Source organism: Calidris pugnax, unplaced genomic scaffold, assembly GCF_001431845.1.
Source record: "Calidris pugnax isolate Ruff unplaced genomic scaffold, ASM143184v1 scaffold171, whole genome shotgun sequence".
NCBI lineage: Eukaryota > Metazoa > Chordata > Aves > Charadriiformes > Scolopacidae > Calidris > Calidris pugnax.
This window is the reverse complement of record NW_015091064.1, coordinates 3949289-3964942: the sequence shown is the minus strand read 5'-3', so window position 1 is coordinate 3964942 and position 15654 is coordinate 3949289. Positions and strand designations below refer to the sequence as shown.

The window sequence follows — 15654 nt, the reverse complement described above, 5'->3', positions numbered from 1 at the left end:
CTCTCATAAATTTGCTGTCAAGGAGAGAATCCTGAAAGCCAGTTCAGAAAATAACAGTGCTCTGTTGCCCCACTAGAATTTGAAAACTAGAAAGTGGTCTGTCTTCAAAAAAACAACTAAGAATACTATGAAGCCCTAAGAAATTAAATGCAATTTCATCTGGCTAGAGCCTAAGCAGGACAGAGATAGAAAGACTGTCAAATAAGGAAACTAAGACTGACGTTCACCTTGTTTTAACAAGGAAAATAAACAGAAATTCAGTTTCCCCATTGCAATGAAGCTTGGCTACATTGCAATGAATTTAAGTAGAATTTAATGAAAGACCATAACTCTATTTCATTTCTCAGAATCAGGCTTCCAATCAACAGTGAAACATATGTGATCATGTGCTTCATGAACGTCTGTTAAATAAAATATGATGACCTTTTAAGTGGAGAATACATTTAGGAACAAAAATAAGTCTTCTAGCCTGAAGTCTTCTATCCTTGTATGGTAAAGTCCTCACCTTTGTCTAGTTTGGCATTTCAGACCTGCAAAGGGGGAAGTGCTTATAGCAGCTCTGAGTAGTAGGGAGAGATCCTGCAAAATCTGTACAATTGGGCTAACTCTTGTCTCAGGAGTCTCTCAGACACGAGGGATTCTGTGGAGAAGGTCATTCTCTCAAGTTATACCGAGAAGCCATAGTTTGTATTGTACAGCACTATGACTATATGAGTAGAATAGGATAGAATATTTCAGTTGGAAGGGACCTACAACAATCATCTAGCCCAACTACCTGACCAATTCTGGGCTGACCAAAAGTTAAAGCATGTTATTGAGGGCATTGTTCAAATGGTGACAGTCTTGGGGCATTGACCACCTCTCTAGAAAGCTTGTTCTAGCGTTTGACCGCCCTCTTGGTAAAGTAATGGTTCCTAATGTCCAGGGGGGAAAAAAAAATATCCTGTGTTGTTGTCAAACACAAAGCAATTTATTTCTCTCATAAATTTGCTGTCAAGGAGAGAATCCTGAAAGCCAGTTCAGAAAATAACAGTGCTCTGTTGCCCCACTAGAATTTGAAAACTAGAAAGTGGTCTGTCTTCAAAAAAACAACTAAGAATACTATGAAGCCCTAAGAAATTAAATGCAATTTCATCTGGCTAGAGCCTAAGCAGGGCAGAGATAGAAAGACTGTCAAACAAGGAAACTAAGACTGACGTTCACCTTGTTTTAACAAGGAAAGTAAACAGAAATTCAGTTTCCCCATTGCAATGAAGCTTGGCTACATTGCAATGAATTTAAGTAGAATTTAATGAAAGACCATAACTCTATTTCATTTCTCAGAATCAGGCTTCCAATCAACAGTGAAACATATGTGATCATGTGCTTCATGAACGTCTGTTAAATAAAATATGATGACCTTTTAAGTGGAGAATACATTTAGGAACAAAAATAAGTCTTCTAGCCTGAAGTCTTCTATCCTTGTATGGTAAAGTCCTCACCTTTGTCTAGTTTGGCATTTCAGACCTGCAAAGGGGGAAGTGCTTATAGCAGCTCTGAGTAGTAGGGAGAGATCCTGCAAAATCTGTACAATTGGGCTAACTCTTGTCTCAGGAGTCTCTCAGACACGAGGGATTCTGTGGAGAAGGTCATTCTCTCAAGTTATACCGAGAAGCCATAGTTTGTATTGTACAGCACTATGACTATATGAGTAGAACAGGATAAAATATTTCAGTTGGAAGGGACCTACAACAATCATCTAGCCCAACTACCTGACCAATTCTGGGCTGAACAAAAGTTAAAGCATGTTATTGAGGGCATTGTTCAAATGGTGACAGTCTTGGGGCATTGACCACCTCTCTAGAAAGCTTGTTCTAGCGTTTGACCGCCCTCTTGGTAAAGTAATGGTTCCTAATGTCCAGTCTAAACCTCCTCTGGTGCAGCTTTGAACCATTCGTTCACATCCTGTCACTGGATTCCAGGGAGAAGACGTCAGCACCTCGTTCGCCACTTTCCCTCTTCAGGAAGCTGGAGAGAGCAATCATGTCACTCCTCAGTTTCCTTTTCTCCAAACTAGACAAGTCCTAAGTCCTTAGCCACTTCTCAAAGGACATCCCTTTCAGCCCTTTCACTGCTTTGTTGTCCTCCTCTGGACATACTCAAGGATCTTCACAAGGACCTTAAATTGTAGGGCCCAGAACTACAAACAGTGCTCAAGGTGAGGCCACACCAACACTGAATACAGCAGGATAATCACCTCTTGTCCATCTGGTGATGCTGTGTTTGATGCACCCCACCATGTAGTTTGCCCTCTTGGCTGCCAAGGCACACTGCTGACTCAATTTGACCCTGCAGTCAACAGACAAAACTAAATTATTTTTTTTTTGATCACTAAGATGAATCCAGACTATTAGAGAGGAAATCTTACATAGTTTTCACAAATTTGTAAAAAGTACTAGGACAGCTGTAGGTGAATACTTTTGTAGGGTGAGTCCAGTACAAGAAGAACCCTGGTCTCAGAGCAGAACTCTTCCTTTTATAATCAGTGAGGAAGTGCCGTCTTATCTAGGCAAGTTATCTTAGGAAAGCAACATGACACAGATGTCTGCTGGTGACGCACAGTTGAGTTGACTGCTGACCTTTGTCAATGGAAAGCCCCGATTCTCAGTTCAGAATCTAATTGCCACAAACCTTTTTTGGCTATCTTTTGAGGTTACTCATACTTTTAATAAATTTCCATACATCTTTGGTTTTTTCTTAATGTTATCTTCTAGTACTTGGCATACTGAAGTGTGGAATAAGTTGGTAGGAGGTATCTTAATGGACTACAAACTTCAGCCCAAGAGTTAACTGCTGGAGAAAGGGCAAGTGAGAGTGAAGACTGGGAGTTGACAAAAATTTGAGTTAGATAGTCCTTATGGATTAGTGCTGTCTGCACTGTTGCGCATTTATGGCCTGCTAACTGTGCTTCCAAGGTGTCCCAGCAAGGAGATGCTTTACCAGGTATCACATTGTCAGAATGGTGATGACACCTTATTTATTACATCATGATACCATGAGATTGTGGAGCGTGAGACATCAACTTGAGGCAAATATCAAGCCTGCCTCCTCTGTCTTGGCCAATTTCCCGAGGGCTTCATGACAACCCAAGCCTCAGGCTCCCATGTAGAGTTCCAGCCTGACTGCTCTGATCCTTCTTGGGAATGGACTTTTGTGATATGAAGACCTCACAGAGCTTGTACCAGAGCTTGAGGGGTAACAGGCAGTAGGACTGAATGGTGTGATAGCAAGGAAGTGGTCTTTCAGAAAGGTCAGGAGGTGAAAAAGAAGAGGAAGTGGTCAGGATAGAAAGAGAGTGAAGATGAAGGAGTAGTGTATCCTGTTTTGTCCATCCTACGGGGTGAGTCATGCTAATGCAGGACCAGCCAATTAACTGCATTTGCAACATGGGCATATAACTTAGAGCTGAGCTGTCCATAGAGTTTGGCAGCTCTTGGGAGGACAAAGGAAAACTTCATGTCATCTCTACAGCATATTGCCAGTCCATCTCTGTGCTGGAGGGTGGCAGATCAGCTCTAGCCCATGCAGTGCCTTCCCCTTGCAGTACAGAGAAAGTTAAATCTCTAATTATCGGCATATTTTTCCTTGTGTGCTCTTGTGTTCTTGAGTGCTGCCCACAGGCAGAGGTGGAGATGATTGAAGAGTGTGATCATTGCCTATCTCAGTTGCTCCTGGGGAAAGGGAATTGAGGCAGCACGTGACAACAGCCAGGCTTCTGGAAAGCACAGAGTACCGAAGGCAGGTTTGGAGTGGCTAGCAGCCTTGGGCCGAGATGAGTTTAAGTGTCTGACATTTGATGGAGGGGTATTTTCTCACTGGATTAGTTGAAGTTTGTTGATTTGACCTTGATGCTGCCGCTGAGGATGATTTTACAGGGTAGTATCAGTGCAGCCATTGCATCTTCCATTTCAGGCAGTGCTTTGTGTATCAGGATTTTAGTTACAAAACTTAGATTCAATTGTGGCTCTGATTTTATGAAGTTATCAAATAGGAAGCACTTCTACACTGGTGGGCAGTGAATTTAAGATTGTGAATATGTCTGTCTTAAGTTTCCATTAATAGCCAGTCAACATCTGGAGAGTTTAGAAATTATTCTTTTACATCAGGGAGTTTTTCTTGAGACACAGAAGTCAACAGTTCCAGTCTATGGCTTAAGTGAGTCCTCCTTCTGCCTTACAGACTTGAGACGTTGTCCCTCTTTTTCAGAAAATGTTTAAGTAATTGATGCAACTGGACACAGTCAGCAGACAAAACTGAGAACAGCCCCACTGAAAAGCAGAGCATGGTGCTTCTCCTCTTAGAGGGACAGCTTTTCACACCTCTAGTGGTAAGTTAATTGTACAAAAATACAGCATGGGGCCTGGAGTGCAATCTGCCATAGGTCTTGAATATTTGAAGGCTTCCAGAAAATGTGTAAGAGCGCTTTGGGAGATAGGACAGTGTGCTAATGTACACTAATATACACTACTAAATGTACCTTGTGTTTGAAAATCCCTTAAGTCAGACGAGTTTGAGAATTACTCTAAGTATGTTGTAATCATTGGACTTTAAAAGCAGACATGTCTTCTGCACCAGTTCCATGGGTCTAAGCTCCCTTTCTTGGTATTTAACTTCTGAAAGTGAAACACTGATTCCAAATTGAAAACAAAATTAATCTAAGATGACATTTTTAGTTTCCTTTGAGAAAAATGAAACAAAAAATTACTTTGTTCAATACAATCCCTGTTCTCATGTAGTTCAGTTTGACTGCTGATGTGCTTACCCGTCTGTTTATGTCTGATACCCATAAAGGGATGAAACTGATATGTAGAGCTCAGTTCCTCATCCTTTCCCTCTTGGCATCATGTTTAGGAGTCTGTTTTTGAAAGTGGCTCTCTCCCAAACTGTCGGGCTCATCCTAAATGTGTTGAGTAATGCTACAGCTGGCACCTCACTTTGCTAAATCTAGCTGCTTCAGTCACAGTGGCCCTACACTCTGTAGGTTTGAATTTAGCATTTTGTGGGTTTTAAGCACACCATTATATTTCCTATGCTGTCATCTAGATAATTATGCAGTCTGCTCTCATTGCAGTTATCATAGTGCGTGGCACTATGGTCTTAACTTTGCTTACATCTTACCTATTTATGCACAATCTATTACTAAGTCATTACTCTCCAACACTAGTAGCTATCAATTTTAAAATGCAGTCCTAAGTATGGAATTGCTGCCAGGCACTTTTAGAATTCATGGGAGGGTCTGGCAGTGTTCCTGCAGTTGCAGGACAATGGATGTAGGGACTATACTTGGATAATGCTGTTCAATGTTAAGTTAGACTTGATATGATAATGGAGTTTCTTAGAGTACAATTATAATGTTTTGAAATACGTAATAAAATTATGTGGGAAATCGTAAACAGCTGAAAAAGCAAAGCATAAGGATTTAAATCCTCTCTGAGGCTGTTCCAAGAAGAGCAGAGGCGCTTAGACAGGAGAAAGATGCGCATGTCAGAAATGAATAGATTAGATAGGACCTGAAGGCTTATAGACTTCAGAGAGAAAACAGAATGAACTAAAACTAAATCAATACAGCAAGATGTATATTAATTTTCCAGTCTCCCTTATTACTTATTAAACACAGTTTAAGGAAACAAAATAATTTCATTAAACAGAGAGGATTGGGATAACTAACTAACTTTAACTCTTTGAAGATAACATTTATAATGGTAATAAGAAATCCACTACAGGCAAAACATTCTAGCTTTGAACTTTATCAATTCAATCATTATTTTGCCACTAAAGAGAAGGCTAAAAAAATCAAATGTTTATTTATGAGGCATTTATTGTGGATAGAGAATTAAATCATAAACATGAATTTTAAATAAAAAACATTTGTGATTAATGGAAGTACCAGGGAAAAAAAAGAAAAGTACAGATTTGTCTGAAGTGTTAGAAGCACTGAGTTATATACACTGCTAATGTTTGGTAAGTAACAGACAATGTGAATAAGGCTTACAAGGTCTTCAATATGTACAAAAACCCAAGAGTGTTATAACAAAGACCCTCTTTCATTGGTGTTATCAGCAGCTGATCCCTACCAAGCTTTGTAGGATTAGTGGCAGACAGTGACGAACTTCAGCAGAAATGTACAGACTTGTGGATGCCATAAAGTTCAGTCCTTTTATGTCAGCTTTATTTGTGTTTGAGCAGAGTTGCACTAACTCTCAATTAAGGTATCTTTTGGTGTCACTATCTAATGACTAAAAGGTAGTGAAAAGTGGTAATGAGCACACAGTTCTCGGTGGCTAAAAGTATCATCGGTACCCAGAGCAAAAAGAGCAAACAATCAATTGTTAAAGTCTAGATAGGAAGAAAAAAAGGGACACAATTATCATGTGCCTTAAAATAACACCTCCCATCCCCCCCCCCCCAAGATTTCTGTCTTTCTGTTTTGAACTATTTAGTCCATCAAGAAAATGAACGCAACTAGTCTCACTCATCTGAATTAGATTATCTTCATGAATTAAAATAGCAAGATTTGATCATTATTTTTGTGTGATTCATTTATGTTTAGGTTAATAGTATCTATAAATAATGAAACACAGTCAAAATAAATTTCAGAAAAACAGAGCTGCCACAGTTTCCACAGTTGTGAATGGAGTGTGTGGTTTCTGAACACTTCTGAAGTGAGGCTACTCTGGTGCAAACTGCAAGCAACCGACTTTGAGATTTATGGCTTTACAATCTAATTTTGTCCTGCAAGAGAATAATAGAGTCTGCAAAAACTTATAATGAATTCCAGTATATGCTTCAAAGCACATATGCCATTTCGAAAGCAGCTCAGACTATTTCTGAAGCATTTTTTCAATGTTGGAAAACTTGTTGAGTAACCCTCTAACCAAGAGAGTTAGTGCAGTAATTCAAGAGCAATTTACGAGAGTCAATCAGGAGATTTAATATAACACTCCAAGGAAGTCACATGGTTTCCATTCACATATTTTCATTATCTTTATGCTAACAGACAATACTGCACTTCATTTCCAAAGCTATTGTCTTGTGATAGCTCTCATAAGAGAGCCTTTACAGTGTATAGTTGTTTTTGGCCAAATGTAGAGATGATTTACTTTATGATACCTATCATTTTGGAAAAAGAAATATAAATTTGGAGGAAGTTCTTTAATACAGGATGTCTGATTATGTGATCACAGTGGTCTGTGGTCCTTTTGGCTTGAGTAGCTTTGTATTTACTTTTCCACATGTGCAACTGCAAAATCAGAACAGGGTAGGTACAATTTACCAATGGAAATTTACTTAATTTCCTGCACTTAATAAAGAAATCAGTCTAGATATTAGCAGCTCCTTTAAAAAAAATGGAGAGACACCACTTTCCCCAAGTATGAAAAGGATAAACATAGCTGCAAATAGTTTTTCAGCTTTTATAAATGTACTTAAAAAAATGGAAAATAAAAATACTTAGCCCATATTTATAAACCAGTTAAAGGCTACAATTTATGGAAACCCAGAAAGTGGAGTTAATGTTCACATACATATATAATGAAATTTAAAGTGCATGTATGTTAAATATGTATCATACTGATGGATTCTTTATAAATGCCTAAGACAGAGATTTATTATTTATATTGCTCCAGGACTGTACTAGGTTCTTTTCAGTATAAAGAAGGTTGATGTGTCTCTTTCCTCAAAGAATATAAAACTCCACTTAAGAAAATAGATTGGATTCTGTACCTTTAAATTTGAAACAAGCTATTTTATGGGGATGGGATGGTGTACAAAATGAAATGTAGCCATAATTGTTTAGGGTTGTGACATACTGGGTATGGCTCAAGCTGTTATATCTATTCCTATATGCATTCAATTAAAGAACCCATCTTCAGTGATGTATTCTAGCACACTCCTGGGAACTAATCCAATGTCTTTAGCTATCTGTTTTACATGGAACCAATTATTGTAATATCTCTAATGTCTAAGTGGTATTGTCGTGAGTGCCATTTTAGCATGGTCCAAAGTATTTATTTCTATGAGATTATCTATCTACTCTTCAAATTTATTATGCTTTCAAGAATATCCACAGAGTCACATTAGCATTTTTGTATCCCACAGCCAAATGTTCAAGCAAAATTTAATATGAGATAAATAATCAGCTGACTAAACTCAGTGCTCTCCACTTCTATTTACATAAAATGACCTCTTTCTGGTGCTTAACCTCTCTCTATCTGCATTCGAAGTTCCCCGTGACAGCCGATGTGCATTATTTGTTATAATCCCCTGGTTTTCCCTGGTGCTGTGTGATGCCAGCTCAGCTCTGCTAAAGACTATGATCACTGCCTGGAAAAATCTGGGAACGAGAATGAAAGCAATGTTATAGGAGTTTGCAGAAGAAGGGTTCTGTCTCATTTTGCCACAAATTATCATTATCTTATAGCAGTAATAAAATGTGCCCACAAGCACTGAGGTCTCAATTGTGCCACTATTTGACCATGTGCCTGAGCTAGTGCAGTTCTCCTTTGCACAATTCTGCCTTCCTAGAAGTACAGTGGGGATAATTATCTAGTCCAAAAGAGCAGTTAGACTTTGTGCATTAACATAATGTTTGTTTGTTGCAAAACAGTATGTAATTTTCATAAATTACTATTAGCAGGTTCTGACTTCCTATTTGCATGAAAAGTGCTGGTTTTGTGGAAAACTCCAAACAACTATGAGGTAGCTAAGCATCATTATCATGAGTGTGGCCATTGTCATGGCTTGTTACTGGTAGTTCACTTTTACTAGTTGACATTGTATATAACAGGTGGTGTATGAGCTCTTCAGTGACCTAATATAGCAGTCCTGTAATGACCTCACTTTGTAACAAAACTTTTATTTATGCCAAGAAGTTATAAAACCTATCATCAGAACAAGCGGAGAACTCTGATTTGGTGATGCTTTGGACTCACTTTATAAAAGGAAAATAGCTAAAATGTAATGGAGTGGCAAAATACAGTACTTGAGTCTGAAGCACAGGAATGGGAGGCGTGCAATGATTCAGTGGTACAGTGGGATGGCCTGTTTTTTCATTTGAGTGGCTTTACTGTATGTCTCATGAGGAACATGCCAACCAAGATTTAAAGAAAGGCTATGTGTTAGGGTCTGCCTGGCCAAGGAGGTCCCAGGATGATTTAAAGCTTCTCAGATGAGACATGTTCATACAGCAAAGTGTGTTGTTTCAAACGAAGCAAACGTACTTGGTATGACTGTGGGGGTGCAGTGGTAAAACTGCGTTATCGGATGGATGCCTGCCTGAGTACCATGTTAAAGGTGGACCATAGCAAGACTGAATATCTGTCTGGATGCTCATCTTTAGATGTGCTTCTCTTCTGACCTGCTAGCAGGGATATTGCATGCCACAGGCATTCTAGTATAAAATCTCTCAATACACTTTTATTCTCAATCTGAGAAAAGGAAAAAACAATTCTGCCCAATGAGTACTAAGAAATCTTCTGTCTTTTCAAGATCTCAAAAATCCTGCGATCTTGTCTATTCTTTCTGAGTAGTTTTCTCTTGGAAAAACAAGAGAAAAACAAGTCCACTAGGACTGGAAGTCTATTGAGTCTGCAAACAGGAATTCAGCTTCCAGTTGAATCAAACTCATTGACTTATCAGAGGGAAATACAATTCTCTTGGCTCCTTCTGTTATTTATAAAAATGTTATGCTTATCAAAATGTGCTATTCCATTAAGAGTATGTTAAATATGTATCATACTGATGGATTCTTTATAAATGCCTAAGACAGAGATTTATTATTTATATTGCTCCAGGACTGTACTAGGTTCTTTTCAGTATAAAGAAGGTTGATGTGTCTCTTTCCTCAAAGAATATAAAACTCCACTTAAGAAAATAGATTGGATTCTGTACCTTTAAATTTGAAACAAGCTATTTTATGGGGATGGGATGGTGTACAAAATGAAATGTAGCCATAATTGTTTAGGGTTGTGACATACTGGGTATGGCTCAAGCTGTTATATCTATTCCTATATGCATTCAATTAAAGAACCCATCTTCAGTGATGTATTCTAGCACACTCCTGGGAACTAATCCAATGTCTTTAGCTATCTGTTTTACATGGAACCAATTATTGTAATATCTCTAATGTCTAAGTGGTATTGTCGTGAGTGCCATTTTAGCATGGTCCAAAGTATTTTTTTCTATGAGATTATCTATCTACTCTTCAAATTTATTATGCTTTCAAGAATATCCACAGAGTCACATTAGCATTTTTGTATCCCACAGCCAAATGTTCAAGCAAAATTTAATATGAGATAAATAATCAGCTGACTAAACTCAGTGCTCTCCACTTCTATTTACATAAAATGACCTCTTTCTGGTGCTTAACCTCTCTCTATCTGCATTCGAAGTTCCCCGTGACAGCCGATGTGCATTATTTGTTATAATCCCCTGGTTTTCCCTGGTGCTGTGTGATGCCAGCTCAGCTCTGCTAAAGACTATGATCACTGCCTGGAAAAATCTGGGAACGAGAATGAAAGCAATGTTATAGGAGTTTGCAGAAGAAGGGTTCTGTCTCATTTTGCCACAAATTATCATTATCTTATAGCAGTAATAAAATGTGCCCACAAGCACTGAGGTCTCAATTGTGCCACTATTTGACCATGTGCCTGAGCTAGTGCAGTTCTCCTTTGCACAATTCTGCCTTCCTAGAAGTACAGTGGGGATAATTATCTAGTCCAAAAGAGCAGTTAGACTTTGTGCATTAACATAATGTTTGTTTGTTGCAAAACAGTATGTAATTTTCATAAATTACTATTAGCAGGTTCTGACTTCCTATTTGCATGAAAAGTGCTGGTTTTGTGGAAAACTCCAAACAACTATGAGGTAGCTAAGCATCATTATCATGAGTGTGGCCATTGTCATGGCTTGTTACTGGTAGTTCACTTTTACTAGTTGACATTGTATATAACAGGTGGTGTATGAGCTCTTCAGTGACCTAATATAGCAGTCCTGTAATGACCTCACTTTGTAACAAAACTTTTATTTATGCCAAGAAGTTATAAAACCTATCATCAGAACAAGCGGAGAACTCTGATTTGGTGATGCTTTGGACTCACTTTATAAAAGGAAAATAGCTAAAATGTAATGGAGTGGCAAAATACAGTACTTGAGTCTGAAGCACAGGAATGGGAGGCGTGCAATGATTCAGTGGTACAGTGGGATGGCCTGTTTTTTCATTTGAGTGGCTTTACTGTATGTCTCATGAGGAACATGCCAACCAAGATTTAAAGAAAGGCTATGTGTTAGGGTCTGCCTGGCCAAGGAGGTCCCAGGATGATTTAAAGCTTCTCAGATGAGACATGTTCATACAGCAAAGTGTGTTGTTTCAAACGAAGCAAACGTACTTGGTATGACTGTGGGGGTGCAGTGGTAAAACTGCGTTATCGGATGGATGCCTGCCTGAGTACCATGTTAAAGGTGGACCATAGCAAGACTGAATATCTGTCTGGATGCTCATCTTTAGATGTGCTTCTCTTCTGACCTGCTAGCAGGGATATTGCATGCCACAGGCATTCTAGTATAAAATCTCTCAATACACTTTTATTCTCAATCTGAGAAAAGGAAAAAACAATTCTGCCCAATGAGTACTAAGAAATCTTCTGTCTTTTCAAGATCTCAAAAATCCTGCGATCTTGTCTGTTCTTTCTGAGTAGTTTTCTCTTGGAAAAACAAGAGAAAAACAAGTCCTTTCTTCCACTAGGACTGGAAGTCTATTGAGTCTGCAAACAGGAATTCAGCTTCCAGTTGAATCAAACTCATTGACTTATCAGAGGGAAATACAATTCTCTTGGCTCCTTCTGTTATTTATAAAAATGTTATGCTTATCAAAATGTGCTATTCCATTAAGAATATTTTGATTCTATATGCAATGTGTAACATAAATAATTAATTCTTTGACTTTCACTTTGTGCAGGATTGTGTGAACTACATAGCTGAACTGTAGCTGCATTTGCTCGTTTTCCTAATTTCTGTGAGTTAAATTCTTAATCACTAGCCTGCATTAACAATTTCTTGAATTAAGCTTCCTCAGGCTGGTGGTGATGGTGATTTTCGGCTAAAACAGTAGTAAACATGCAGTGGAATAATCTTTATACAATGGTAGATGTTAACAGAAAGGAAATTATTATTTATGGAGTGTTACTGGAGGGGTTAAAATAGTATAAATAAACAGAAAAGAAGACAAAGACCAAGGGAAGTACAGTCTACAAAGCTAGTTGAAGCATAGTGGAAACTTCTGCAAAGTTCAGATGGAAGGATTGCTTTACGATATTCTCTCGGCCTGAACTCCTGTACTACAGTAAAAAATCTGGATTCATGCACATTCAGCAAGGGGGAATATGTTGTTATGTACAGAGCATTTTAGGATTCCTCATTTAAGACTAACTCTAAGAAGTTACTAAACACTTTAATGGAAAAAAGCAACTGAAACAGCAGTGGGCTCCACCCAGAAGAAAGCATGTATCAGCAGAGGAATTTGTTGGGTATTGCTTTGTTCTTTTTTGCTTGTCTTTACAAAAGGAGACCCATATAAATAAATATGGAATAGGGCACAGCCAGAGAACCTGGTACTATGACCTGGGAAATGGTGAGAAAGTAAAAGAGATTTTTAATTGGGTTTTGGATGGCAGAGATTTGGAGATGAGAGCTGTGGAATGATGTACTGTTATTTTGATCTGTCTTGTATTTAGAGAAAGAGAACCTATTTGTAAATAAAGGAAAGAAACAAAGTAAATGCCCCAATATCAGCTCTCCTTTCTCCCTGGAACGACCTCCCTAGAACCCAGAAAACTGGCTAAACTTTTGGATCGAAAGACAATAAAAGTGTGTGTTTGGAAGCGGGGAATAGGAAATATTAATAGGATCCAGAATAAACCCGTAGTGTGCCAGGATGTCTGTCTTGCCAGGAATCATTTTACCACCACAAAGTCAGGAATCGGATGATGGTAACCTGTACTCTGCATTGTCACTCAGCACCCGAGTACAAGCGGTAACAAAGCACTAAGCATTTTAATCTGTCCTTTTGGACAACTGCTGAGATGGCAACCCACACTGCTGCTGGGCTTCCTCCTCCTTGTAGCACTGTGGGGGCACACCCAGGCAGCTGAAATCAGACAAGCAATGAGTTTCGGGTACACAGGCACACCAGCAAAAGGACCAAGTATCTGCTAGGGGACCAGCAAAAAGAGGAGAAGCTTAGCAAAATGAACATTTCCATAGAGGGATTTAAGTGAGGGGTCAGGGACTGGTGAAGCAGTTCCTGTGCTGATCTTCTATTTCATTGTTATCATTACTTGGCATAGGTAAATCAGATTGTGCAGGCAGTTCAGTAAAATGCATTTGATTGAAAGAAAAATTACTGGAACCATTCTGATGCTATCTTAAAAGACAGGAGGTGGTTCCTGAAGCATTTCTCCAGAACGTACCTGTTAGTGCAATATACTGGAAGATGTAAGAAGATCTGGATGAACAACTTAATGTGGTTTAGCAGTATTAAATCCACAGAATATTGCCCAAATAGGTGGCAACATATTCTATTTATACAAATACAAGTTATAAAGTCCTTCTGGCTTTGGTAATTATGAGTAATTCTTTTTAATTTGAGTAAAATTAATTAAAATAAATTATAGTAAAGGTAATTACAAGAGTAATTGAATAGTAACTTGAAAACTGAAGAGGAATGGCAGCAGTAGTTTGGCTTGCGAGTTGTCTGGGCCTCTGACTCCTGAGCAAGAATGCTTTCCATGTAATAAGAGGTGACTCTGAGTACAGCAATATTCTTAACTAAATCCCTATAATCCTCTTCAATATCTAATGAATCTCTTTATTGGTTTGTATGCTCTAGGATGCAAATGCAATGGTGTGTATCAGTTACAAAATCCTAAAAATTTAGGCAGAGGTGGCACAGCCCATCAGTTCATCCCAGGATTGTACCACCATCATTCCTCATGGGGCCCAGTCTGAGCAGCTCCTAAAGACTTAGCAGTGAGTGTAATCGCTGTGAACAGTTTGCTCCAGTGCTCTGCTCCTCACCATTGGAATGTTTTGAAGACTATTGGGAAGCTTACTTTGTCTTTCCTTCACAGAATAAATAGCCCTTATTCTTCTAATCTTTCCTTATGTTTCCAGACCTCCAATTGCTCTTTTTGCTCCCTGTCCAGGTGGTCACGTCTTCTGTGCTTTTGTTGAAGTGAGAGCGGATAATGCAGAGTTAATGTTAGTGGCCAAGAGGCTGCTGCATTCTCTGCCACATTCTGCATTATCTGCAGCTTCCTCCACCACGCCACCCTCTGCATTTGTGCCCTAAGTATGGCAGTTGATGTATTTCCCCACATTATGGTTTGAGAAACCCACAACAATGTATTGTCATTTAGACAAGTATTCTATCACCCGATGACCCCTCCCCACCCGCGAAGGGAAATCAAGGAAAAATAAGGAAACCTGAGGGTTGAAATATAAACAGATTTAATAGAATAAGACTAGATAATTAACATCAATAACACTAAAGAACCAATATGGATCCTGATACCAATATAAAATATATGAAGATTATAGTTGGCCCGTTCTCTCAGCAGGAAGCTGTGCACTCCCAGCAGGGGACAGCAAATGTCAGACAATGCCAGCGCTACGGCTTGGGGAGGAAGGGGAGGGTTCAAGGGTCCAGCACTAGGGCAAGAAGTTCTCAGGACCACAGTCATTAAGAAAGAGAGACAGAACTTCACAGGAAACTTTCTATTTTATATTGAATGTGATGGTCATGCTATGAAATAACCCTGCTGGCAGCTTGGGTCAAGTGCCCACATCTCACTCCTCTCATCCCTGCACCTGGCTGACTCAAAAACACCGGGACCTTGAAACCCACATACCGTAGCTGGCTATAAAGTACATATTTTCACAAATTCAGACACTGGAGTCTTCTGAAAGAGAAGAGAAGAGCATTAGAAGAGAAATTAGTCCTGTGTGGCTCAAACCAGGACACCCCAGAAGGTTCCTTCTTGTGCTGAAAAATACCTTCTCTTGAGGAGCAGCGGATCGTGAGGGTCCCTCGATGGGATGGCTGCAGCAGGACACATCCCCCGAGGTGCCAAGTCTGGGATGTAAACCTCTGGGGTCATCCGTACACCCCCTGCCTCCAGAACAGCAATTGTCTTGCCGGAGCTCGGCCCGTGGTTACACTTTAACAAATTCAGTTACACTTTAACTGATTCAGGTTGTGGTTGCACTTTTCCTTTGCCAAAGCAGACAAGTTGCAATAATAATTTTGGGGGCTCTTAAGACAGTGCTGGGAATAATCAACGAAACCACAGCCTGTGGGACGTGGGCTGTGCCAGCCCTGTGCCCCCTCTGGCGCAGGCTGGGGGTCTGGGATGCAAAGCAGGGCAAGGACCATTAAAAACCAGACTGGGAGCAAGGTTTGCAGAAAACAGTTGCTTATTGCTTTCTCTCCAGCATATGCATAATTTCACAGCACAGCAAGCAGCAGTCAGGGGTTTTGCATAAAATAGATGGTCAGGGCATTCTGCAGAATTTGCCCCTCCGGTTTATCCCGGGTGAGTGAACAAGCTGTGGCAGGCACAG

General features: G+C 39.4%; 1 long non-coding RNA gene across 1 annotated transcript in view; it reads left to right on the top strand.

Moving 5' to 3' along the window:
• The first annotated feature begins 4243 nt into the window (after nt 1-4243).
• Nucleotides 4244-15654, top strand: part of LOC106896710 — a 74817-nt gene continuing 63406 nt past the window's right edge. Inside the window, exon 1 of the long non-coding RNA XR_001413666.1 lies at nt 4244-4366. This is a non-coding gene — a long non-coding RNA (uncharacterized LOC106896710). The remainder of the gene's footprint in view (nt 4367-15654) is intronic.